Genomic DNA, 11,685 nt, shown 5'->3' on the forward strand with positions numbered 1-11,685 from the left:
GGAAAAAAAAAAAAAAAAAAAAAAACTTACGAAGGAGTAAGTGTGGACAGAGAGTAAGCTTTTGATGATCATAGTTAGATAAAAGTCATAGATAAATGTTTGGAGAAGACAGACTCATACATAACTCTCCTATAGATGGAGTATAGATATCTAGTGCTGTCAGTGTCATGCATCTGACTGTACATTTATTTGGGATATTTTTAGGACTCAGTAGCTTTTGAGGATGTGGCTTTGAACTTCACCCTGGAAGAGTGGGCTTTACTGGATCCTTCACAGAAGAAACTACAGAGATGTGATGCAGGAAATCTTCTGGAACCTGGCCTCAGTAGGTAAGGACAACAACATTCCTTCACTTTGTCAGTTTGAGAATGAGTTTTCTCGCCCATCGACGTTGTTCCAAGATGTGGAACGTGGAAAAGGAAGAATGTTGGTAAGTAAACTAGACATGGTCACAGCTCTAGGCATGGACCTAGACTCTAATAGTTTTTCTGTAACTTCTAATACTTTGGAATTATTTTTCTGGGTCTACATTTTAGGAAAAACATGGGAAGATCATGTCATTGAAGATCAGTACAAAAACCAGGAGAGAAAACTAAGCTGAGTTGCACTCACAATGAGAAGCAGTATCTCATGTGAGCATCCTAGTATGTTATGATATTTTAAAAGGAAGTAAACACAGAAACTAACACACCATTGTAAAGCAATTTTACTCCAATAAAGATGTTAAATAAATACATAAATACATAAATAAATAAATAGAAGCAAACAACTAATAATCCCTGCTTTAAATGTATTTATTAGAAAATTTTCAAAAACAAAAACAGAAGAAAGAAAAATTTCCCCCAAAATACTGTCTGAAATGTGACATAGTTGTTCAGTGTTTGCAAAATATTTCTCTTCGAAACAGTATGAGTAAACCTTAGTAAAGTATGAATGTTACTGTTTAAATAGTCTCAAGGGTGAAGTCCTCTTGCAGAGCATTCAGTATATTCAATTTCAAACAATTCAGGCGAGGGAGAAACTCTACACTATCCCTATAAATCATAATAAATATAATAAGTATAAAATCATTAATAAAGAAATAATTAACAATGTGCTTCTCATTATTTACAGAAGACATATGGTTGAGGCACTCTGTGAAAATAAAGAGGGTAGTCCATGTGGAGAAAACTTCAGCCTCATTCCAAATCTCAGTCTGAACAAGAAAACTACTGGAGTAAAACCACATGAATGCAGTGCATGTGAAAAAATCTTTACATGTCCTTCATCCCTTAATAGACATATGAGATGTCACACTGAACACAAACCATATGAGTATCAGAAATATGGAGAGAAGACGTATAAATGTAAGGCATGTGGGAAAGCCTTTAGTTATCTGCAGTGTTTTAAAAAAACATGAAAAATCACAATGGAGAGAAAATGTATAAATGTAAAGACTGTGGGAAAGCTTTTATTATGTGTCTCAAAACCTTCGAAGACACGTGATAACGCATACTGGAGATGCTCCTTATAAATATAAGGAACGTGGGAAAGCCCTCAGTTGTTCCAGTTACACTTTTTTTTTTTTTTTTTTTTTTTGGGGTATGCTGGTCCCTCACTGCTGTGGCCTCTCCTGCCGCGGAGCACAGGCTCCGGACGCGCAGGCTCAGCGGCCATGGCTCACGGGCCAAGCCGCTCCGCGGCACATGGGATCCTCCCGGACCGGGGCACAAACCCGTGTCCCCTGCATCAGCAGGCGGACTCTCAACCACTGCGCCACCAGGGAAGCCCTCCTGTTACACTTTGAGTGCATGAAAGAACTCACACTGAAGAGAAACCCTATCGTTGTAAACACTCTGGAAGAGCCTATAGATATCAAACACATGACAGAACTGGCACAGTAGAGCAGTTCTATGAATGTAAGCAATGTGGTAAGGCTTATATTTCCCTTTGAGGTTTAAAAATACATGAAAGAAATCACACTGGAGAGAAACCCTGTGAATGTAACGAATGTGGTAAAGCTTTCAATTCTCATCTAGGTTTCAAAATACATGAAAGAAATCACAGTGGCGAGAAACCATATGAATGTAAAAAACGTACCAAAGCATTCAGCTGCCCCAGTTCTCTTCAAAGACATGGAAGAATTCATACTGGAGAGAAACCCTATCAACGTAAGGCATGTGGGAAAGCCTACAGATACCAGAGTTCCTTACATACACACAAGAGGACTCACAAAGGAGAGAAACCCTATGAATGTAAGCAGTATGGGAAAGCCTTTCTTTCTCTTTCTAGCTTCTGAGCACACATGGTCATTCACACTGGAGATGGACCTTATAAATGTAAGGAATGTGAGAAAACATTCTTTTCTCCCAGTTTATTTCAAATACATGAAAGGAGACACACTGGAGAGAAACCCTATGAATGTAAAATATGTGGTAAAGGCTTCAGTTGTTCCAGTTATGTGCAAGTACATGAAACAATTCATACTAGAGAGAAACCCTTTATTTTATTTATTTATTTTTTAAAACATTTTAATTCTTTTATTTTTGGCTGCATTGGGTCTTTGTTGCTGTGCGTGGGCTTTCTCTAGTTGTGGCGAGCGGGGGCTACTCTTCGTTACAGTGCACAGGTTTCTCATTGCAGTGGCTTCTCTTGTTGCAGAGCATGGGCTCTAGGTGTGCGGGCTTCAGTAGTTGTGGCTCATGGGCTCTAGAGTGCAGGTTCAGTAGCTGTGTCACACGGGCTTTGTTGCTCCGCAGCAGGTGGGATCTTCCTGGACCAAGGCTCAAACCCATGTCCCCTGCATTGGCAGGTGGATTCTTAACCACTGTGCCACCAGGGAAGTCCTGAAAGAAACCCTTTAAATGTGATAAATGTGGGAAAGCCTTCATTTATCACACAAACTTTCAAAGACATGAGACTGCACACTGGAGAGAAACCATACAGATGTGAAGAATGTGGGAAAGACTTTAGTCGTCCCAATTCATCCCAAAGGCATGAAAGGAGTCACTGGATACTCTTGAATGTAAACAACGTGGGAAAGACTTCATTTGACCCCATCCCTACATGTTAAAACTCTCATGGAAAAGAAAAAAAATGTGGGTAACATTAGAAAACTTGCTGGAAATTAATCTATGTATAAAGCGTAAGAAAAATTTCAATATGAAAGAATTATAAAAATTTAAATATGTTTGCTAAGTCTCTTTCTTAAAGGACATCATTGGACTGTGGATTTTTACCAATTATTGTTTTTATTATTTTATTTTTATTTTTATTGAAGTATAGTCGCTGTACAATATTATACATTACAGGCATACAATATAGTTATTCACAATTCTTAAAGGTTATACTTCATTTGTAGTTATTATAAAATATTGACTGTATTCCTTGTTTGTACCATATATCCTTGTAGCTTATTTTATACCTGCCTACCAATTACTTTTAGAAACAGTGATTGAGGTGAGGTAATTCTGTGAGTTGCCTTTCAATAGTAATACATAAGATTAATAGGTAGTTCTTTTTTGTTAAATGAGTTAATGATATTTTCTCTTTGTATTTTGAAGCCTCTTGAACTGATGGGTAAATTGAAGTGTATTTCAAATATGCAGTTAGATTTCACTTTTTAATAACATTTTATTTGTTCTGTGTTAAGTGGCCACTGAAAAATGACAGTGTGGTATTTGTTGGGATTTTCCTACTGGCCTTGTGAAAGTTCCTTGATGTCTCTAGTTTCTTAGGTATAGTCTACCTTTCTTACTGAAAAGCTTCTTTTTTAGGGTGACAGGTATAAGAATCTTTTTCCATTTTCCATACTAGTAAACAGTTGAATAAATATTTATGTATGCCTCATTTATGAAAGAATATAGTTTCCTGTGAATTATTATTTTCATATTTGGGCCTTTGCTTTATATCTTTCCTTCTGACTATAATTTGGTGAATAGACTTTGAATTAAGAAGAGTGGCCTGTGGGAATTCCCTGGTGCTCCAGTGATTAGGACTCGGCACTTTCACCGAGTGAACCCAGGCATGGTACTGGGTTCAATCCCTGGTCAGGGAACTAAGATCCCACAAGCTGTGCAGCATGGCAAAGAAAAAAAAGAAGAGGGCCTGTGATGGGACAAAGAATCTGGAGTTGGAGATATCCAGAGTAATTTAAGGAACTAGATTTTCCAGAATCCATCCTCTTAATGGTTCCTTGTCAGAATTTCCCAATAGCCTTACTTGCGTGAGATTTGGAAGGCAGAAGCAAAGAAGGCATTACTCAGACTTTGTAGCCAGCAGAGGGAGAGACAGATACATAGGAGCTTTGAGACAGCAATCTTCTAGTCCATTTTCCAGATTCTTTTTCCTTCCAGTGAAGAGTGTACTCAAAACGGTGACCAGCTATTTCATTTCCGTTTTCTTAGAGGTGTAGCTTTCCACTGATGTCTTCACTAGTTCCACCTCAAAGATACATGAGAGTTTGAATTTTTTTTGTAAGGCCTCATGTATCCACCAGGAAACGAATTCAGGCTTTCACGGTTGGGAGTATTTACCCTGTCCTTTAGACTATATCTGTGGAAAGTCTAACTTGAATAGGAAACACCTTATGTTGTTAACAGTGCTAGTGAGTATGTTTTCCTGATTCACCATAACATTCACAATGGTGCAGCCAAAAAGAGCGACATGGGAGTTTGTTTCTCTGCTGCATTGTGCAGTGGCTGCCTTGACTCAGCCCTTCAGTGTGAGAATAAGCATCTTTCTCATATGGGGAAAACTGGATGTTTTCTGTTACTTATAGCTAAATATAATCCCTCAATATGTTTTCAGTTGTGTTTGATTGTATGTGATTAAGAGTATGTATATTTTTTTGTCAAACAAATGCCTAACATATGTAAAATGAGATATATTAATATATCCTCTCAGGAAATGAAACTTTTCTAAGCCATAGTATGCTAACATATTTTCATTTCCTGAGAGGATATATTAATATATCTCATTTTAATTATAGGTTTTCAAATGATCTTTGCAGTTTTCTTCATTTAATAATCATTATACATTGAGTCAATATTATTGTTTACATATAAGTTCAGGTATTTTTTTCCTCAGGCAAATTTTATTTTTTATTCTTTTATAGTTAATTTTATCATGAAACTAATTTCTCATTCATTCTTAATACCAAAAACATAGATCATGGTTTTTTTCAGTGTCATCCTTCCATTGATCCTCAGAATCATACTTAAAGTCAAAGAGGCGGGTGTAATGAATTCTAATAAGCAGAATGACCACAAATACACATGACTGCGGGGTGTAACATAAAAGGTTGCTAGGACTTTTGAAGGATTTTGGCTCATATTGGGCGATTCGAATGCTATTCAAGGTACCAAGATGTTTTTGTGTATTGAGTGCTATGAGGAGGTAAACTTATTTTGTCGTTGGTAATCGTAAACCTTTCTAGAAGACAAAAACAATGTAGTGGAACTAAACTTAATTCATGAGAAGCCCTAATTAGTCATATTAGTAAGAAGAGGGATATATTGGTCATTTCTATAATTTGGAATTGTCACTTTTATAATTTTTAGAGACATGGTTACAAAACACCCTTATTCTTGTCTTGATTTGTCATGGTCACTGTGTACCTTATCTCTTCAACAGGATAAGACTGGACCTTGCAGTGAATGCAGGCCAACTCCCGGTCCTATGGAACAGCTTCTGCCTTTCCTACTTGTTATCTAAATATTGATATGTTTCCCACAGTGTATTACACACTATTTACTATAAAGCACCTCAGTTAAAACACATGAATTCACTTCTTAGTATACCACATAATATTTTTAATATCTCCTTTATGACTCAACTAAGACCTATAAGTTTAGTTAAATTGTGAGAGGACATAAACCTAGCAGGTGAGAAAGACAGGACCTCTGTTCCAATCGCGTCTTTCTTTCTCAGAGACTGTACTCTTTTTATTCTCATATACTAAGGAAATTTTACTTTTTGAATTTATTTTATTGAAGTATAGTTAATTTACAATGTGTTAATTTCTGCTGTACGGGAAAGTTATTCGCATATATACATATATATGTATACACACAGACATTCTTTTTCATATTCTTTTCCATTATAGTTTATCACAGGTTATTGAATATAGTTCCCTGTGCTATACAGTAGGTCCGTGTTGTTTATTCTATATATGATAGTTTTCATCTGCTAATCCCAAACTCCAATCCTTCCCTTCTCACCGACCCCCTCCCCGCTTGGCAACCACAAGTCTGTTCTCTGTATCTGTGAGTCTGTTTCTGTTTTGTAGATAAGTGCATTTGTCATATTTTAGATTCTACATATAAGTGATATCATATGGTATTTTTCTTTCAGAGACTATACTTTTGATGCTAATGTTTCAACATCCCTCATTGCCATGCAGTTTAGAGTCAAGGTAGCTCATTTAGCATAGATAATCAAGGCACTCTATGATTTGGTTATAGCTGTGTGAGACAAACAACTTCTTGCAGTCCTGTTGCTTATTTTTTTGTGGGAAAAGAGAGATGGTTAACAAATGGTAAAGCTTTGGTTTATAAGATGGAAATAAGGGCTTTGAAGGAAAGTGAAAAATGACATGTGATATAAAAGGCTGAGGTGTATACGTATGTCTTCTATCCTGGTAGGGGGCTCAGTGAATGAAGATGTCATTACTAATCACTTATGTTTCTGCCGTGTAATACATATTAAACACTCTTCAGGAACTGCTTGAGTGTGGACGTAGAGGGGGCAACATAAAACATCCTGCTTTCCTTGACTAACATAAAGATTCCCCATAAAGATAAGGATATGGTTGTGGTTCATTTTCCTTTTTGCAGTCATTACAAATTTTGTCTGTATAATATGTGGTCATGAGTGTGGACATTGTTATCTGGGACTGGAGACTTCCTGTTGATTTGGGCACAGATACTTCCACCATTCAGTCTAGGTTAGGGTTAGGGTTAGGGTTGTGTTTAATATCATTTGAGAGGATTTTCATTTTTATATAAATATTCAAAATATTGTACTATTTGGCATTTTCATTTTACTGCTGTACAGACTAACACAGTGTATACCCCATTAAGCTGTGGAGTTCTTCTCAATTGGAGAAAGAGTTATATTTACCTGCACCATTGTAGCCCATCCTGAGTTTATTCTATGAGTAGGTTTCCACTGTACTTCTCAGTGGAAACACCAAAAAGAGCTGTGCTTCTTTAGAGGAAATCATTCAAGGTATAATTGAGATGACCTGCAGAGAGAGAGAGCATATCATTTTAAGTAATACCCTAAATGAGTCTAAAAGGAGAAGTGGGAAATTTTCAATGTCTTTCCATTGCACTGGTGGCTCGGGTTCTTTTGTTTCAGTGATCCACAATCCATAGCCTGTTTTGCTATTCACAGGTGGGAAACAACAGTAACAGCTTCGAAGTTTAAAACAGTGAAGGAAATTCAGTCTTTTCCTTTTTTTAAAAAAAAGTTACCTTATGTATTGAAAGGGTTTCATTAAAATGGGTACCACAAGAGTGTTCTTTCTGGGGTGATGGATATTTTCCATCTTTTGATGACAGTATTACTATACATTTGTGAAAACTCAACAAGTATACTTAAAATTATATAACAAACGTTTTCATATGCTAGGAGAATGTTAAACTCTCCTGAACTTTGATTATGTGTTCAACTCTTTTTTTCCACCACTGTGGGATCTTTCTTAGGAAGAATTGAAGGACATGGGCCACAAGAGGCCTTTCTTACAACCCTGTCTTAATTGAAAAAACACCCTCTAGGGCTACACCTGCCATCGCCTCATCCATATAACTAGGAGTGAAGTGGGAGGGCTCCCAGATCTCTTTTGAGTTTAAATCGGGTTCCTCGGACACACCTATTGAAATACTATGGTTCTGAAACATAAAGGTGTATCCCAAGTGGGATCTTCCTGGGGACATCCTCATTTGTGTGCATCAGCATCATTTCCTTCATGGCCATCCATAGACCCTTTCCCCGTCTCAAGCCTACTCTGTGCTTACTTATGTGGAAACATCTTTAGAAATTCACACACAGTCTCACTCTGGAATATTATTCTGAGGCAACACCAGGGAGCTGTGAGTTGCGAGGGTGACAGAAGCAATTGGCAGAACCCATGTCACAGGCACATTTCATCAGCGACTGAGACCACAGGCATCACATGTTTACCAGATCTGCTTGCTTACTTATTCGTACAACACTAAAAAGTAACTGGCCTCAAAGTGGGAAACAAGTAGCTGTAGTATTTTTCGAAATAACACTCAACATTATCTCCCCACATTGCTTTATTATAGAGGCTTTAGCAGCCTACTATTATGCACCCAAGAGTCTTTAAACATTCCATGGTGGACATAAGTTACCTAAGGCATTCTTATGCCAGAAACTATTCTTAGCTGTTACTGCACACAAATACAGACCCCACTGCTGGCAGCTGAGAGTCTTTGTATAATGGAGGACCTCCCAGGGCCTGAGCTGATGATCCCTTAAAGTCAGCTTCCCATTTGGCATTGGGTCATAAATGCAGGGCCCCTCAGGCTTTCTAACCAGAGGCCTTCTCTTTGAACATATATTGGTATTTACAGAATAGAGCCAAACATGGTGCTGCTGGCATATCCCATCCAGAGGAGGAAGTGTGTTGCCCTGTTCTCTGATGGATGCCATCTGTTTTGAAGTAGGTCACTTCTTTTCTAGACACATTGGCCATTTGGCGAGTCACTTGGGATCACATTAGTGACCAGGTAGTTCACATACTTTATCTAGAGTGTGGCGTCACCACACCTGACGGGGTCCACTGCAGAGATGCTGCATTTTGTCTCTAGGTCAAACAGGCCATCCGAGATGGAAGATTGGACCCAAGCATCAGATGGATTAGTCAAACTCCAGGCAATCATGCTAGCAGTAGAGAATTCCCTTGCCAAGAATCAAACTCATCTGCACATTGTTACAGATCCTTTGGCCATTGCCCATGATCCACCTGTTTGATTACACCAATAACAACTCCTTATCCAAGGATTCCCCCTTTGGCATAAAGAACTCTGAGATTAACTTGCCTCACAAATCCATGTACAAATCAGTGGCATCCTTACTCTTCACATATTAAACCCTAATCTGCAGAGGCTCATTTCACTGTTCAGGGTAATAAATTTACTCAACTTTAAGACCACATACTTGTGCCTGAGCTCTAATGGTATTAAATTTGACCTGTGAGTAAATGGTAATCTATAACCATTTAGTGGCCTTTTTTTTTTTTCAGCTGCATTGCACAGCATGTGAGATATTAGTTCCCCAACCAGGTATCGAACCCGTTCCCCCTGCAGTGGAAGTGCACAGTCTTAACCACTGGATCACCAGGGAAGTCCCAAGTGGCCTCTAATCTAAAGGTTAGGCAAAATTTAAGGGACTTCCCTCTTCTACCACGGCTAACTTAGTGACTGACCAATGCACCTGAGGTGAAAAAACATACCACTGGTAATATAACTGATGGACTTACTTTACAGAGCAAGGAAGGGGTCCCTACAGCTTTTGACAAACAGACTTTATAAGGCCCCTCATGCTCTCTGTTGGCTACATGTTATGTTCTCACCATGACCCAAGATACAAGGAGCCACCAAGACACACTAGAAATTATTGATATTATAAACTGAATTCTGGGAATACACAACACTGGGCTCTTGAAAAAGGCATTCAGAGGACCTCTCCTAATGACCTCAGGTTATAACACTCATAGTGGCCTAATCGCTTACTTATACCTTGCTTTCTTCTTTTTCTTTTCTTTTTTTTTTTTTTTTGGCCACACTGTGGGATCTTAGTTCCCCGACCAGAGATGGAATCCATGCCCCCTGCGGTGGAAGCGTGGAGTCCTAACCACTGGACTGCCATGAAGTCCCAGCTTTCTTTCTTTCTTTTTAAATTTTTGGCTGCGTTGGGTCTTCTTTGCCGTGCGTGGGCTTTCTCTAGTTGCAGCGAGCAGGGGCTACTCTTTATTGCGGTGCACGGGCTTCTCATTGCAGTGGCTCTCTTGTTGCAGAGCATGGGCTCTAGGTGTGCGGGCTCAGTAATTGTGGCACACGGGCTCAGTAGTTGTGGCTCGTGGGCTCTAGAGCGCAGGCTCAGTAGTTGTGGTGCACAGGCTTAGTTGCTCTGCAGCATGTGGGATCTTCCCGGACCAGGGCTCGAACCCATGTCCCCTGCATTGGCAGGCGGATTCTTAACCACTGTGCCACCAGGGAAGCCCCCACCTTGCTTTCTTATAGATAGGTCTTCCTCCTGTTGGAGCCATTAATTAGATTGAATCACCAGTCTTTGGAGCCTATTACTTTGTTCTGGTCATCAGGCTTACAGGCACCTTATAAGTAGAAGTCCTTCTATACTAGACATTTCTGTCAGAATGGTCACCTCTACAGGTCTTTGGTTTATTGTCATAGTGCACTCTGGACACCACTGTTATATCCAGCTCCCTGGTCCCCCTCCTACCATCACCCGTAGTCTGTGCAACCTGTGTGTCAATATTTCATTTTGGGCACCCTCCTTCAAAACCCTCCTGGCCCACCCAACACAAATGTGCTGTTTTTCTACCATTTGCACTCACATGCTCATTATCATAGGAGACACAGACACCGAACTGTGCACACATGATGTCATTCAACAAGCACATCATTAATGCCAATCATGAAATGTCCAAGACACTCAAAATACATGTAGCAGACAGCTAATGTCTTAGATATTTTCCATGAAGAACAACTCCCTGGCAGCCATGGTAGCTGATGTTCACTTGGCTTTGGACTATTTATTAGCCAGCCAGGGAGAGTTCTGTTCCTATAAAAGAGCTGTTTGCTGCACGTGGGTAGGCTACACTGTCAAGGTGCCACCTATTACACGAAAAATGAGACAAGAAATTAAAAAAATAACATTTTGAAAATATATGAACATATTTCTGGGGTCATACTGACACATCCCTGTATCTCTAGTACACCCTGCAATGACTAGATTCAATTTTTTTTGGAGGCTTCGTCATCTTTTTTTTTTTTTTTTTTCTAGCCACGCCACACGGCTTGTGGGATCTTAGTTCCCCAACCAGGAATCAAGGCTCTCAAAAGTGAGAGCACGGAGACCTAACCACTGGACCGCCAGGGAATTCCCGAGGCTTTGTCATCTTAATTGTAATATGTACTTGTGCCTTACACATGGCTTTTCAATTAATATTCTAATTTATTTAAGTGAGATGTTTCATCATTCAGTCAATAAACCTCAGGAGTGAACTTTAATAAAAGACATTGGCCTCAACTTGGTATTGGAGTCTTAATTGCTTCAGATACCTGCTCACCCTGCCTGGTTCACAGTGAGTTAAATATTTACAAAGGTTGACACATGAGCCTTTTATTTTTGTGGCAGCAGGTAGGAGGGCCAAACATTGAAAACCTGCAGCTTCTACCCCTACACGCATTAAAGGGCCAGCCCATTCTCCTTTGCACAAGCCATCTGAACCCACTTACCCTTGCCCTACTCTCCTTTGAAAGTACTCAGGTGATAAAACTTTTTCTGTTTTCTGATGAATGTGACAACATTACTACGGACAACAGATTCCTGTTGAGGTAGGATGTTAATCCTGCCCCCAAATACTGCAGTGGTAACACAGAAAGTAACCAATGGATAATGTCTTTTGGGTGACAAACAGGTGTTCAGTGTAGG

General features: G+C 39.2%; 1 pseudogene; it reads left to right on the forward strand.

Moving 5' to 3' along the window:
• The window catches only part of LOC103089633 (zinc finger protein 627-like), a 28,886-nt pseudogene that overhangs the window by 617 nt on the left and 16,584 nt on the right, over window positions 1-11,685 (forward strand).

Source organism: Lipotes vexillifer, unplaced genomic scaffold, assembly GCF_000442215.2.
Source record: "Lipotes vexillifer unplaced genomic scaffold, Lipotes_vexillifer_v1.1 scaffold469, whole genome shotgun sequence".
Lineage (NCBI taxonomy): Eukaryota > Metazoa > Chordata > Mammalia > Artiodactyla > Lipotidae > Lipotes > Lipotes vexillifer.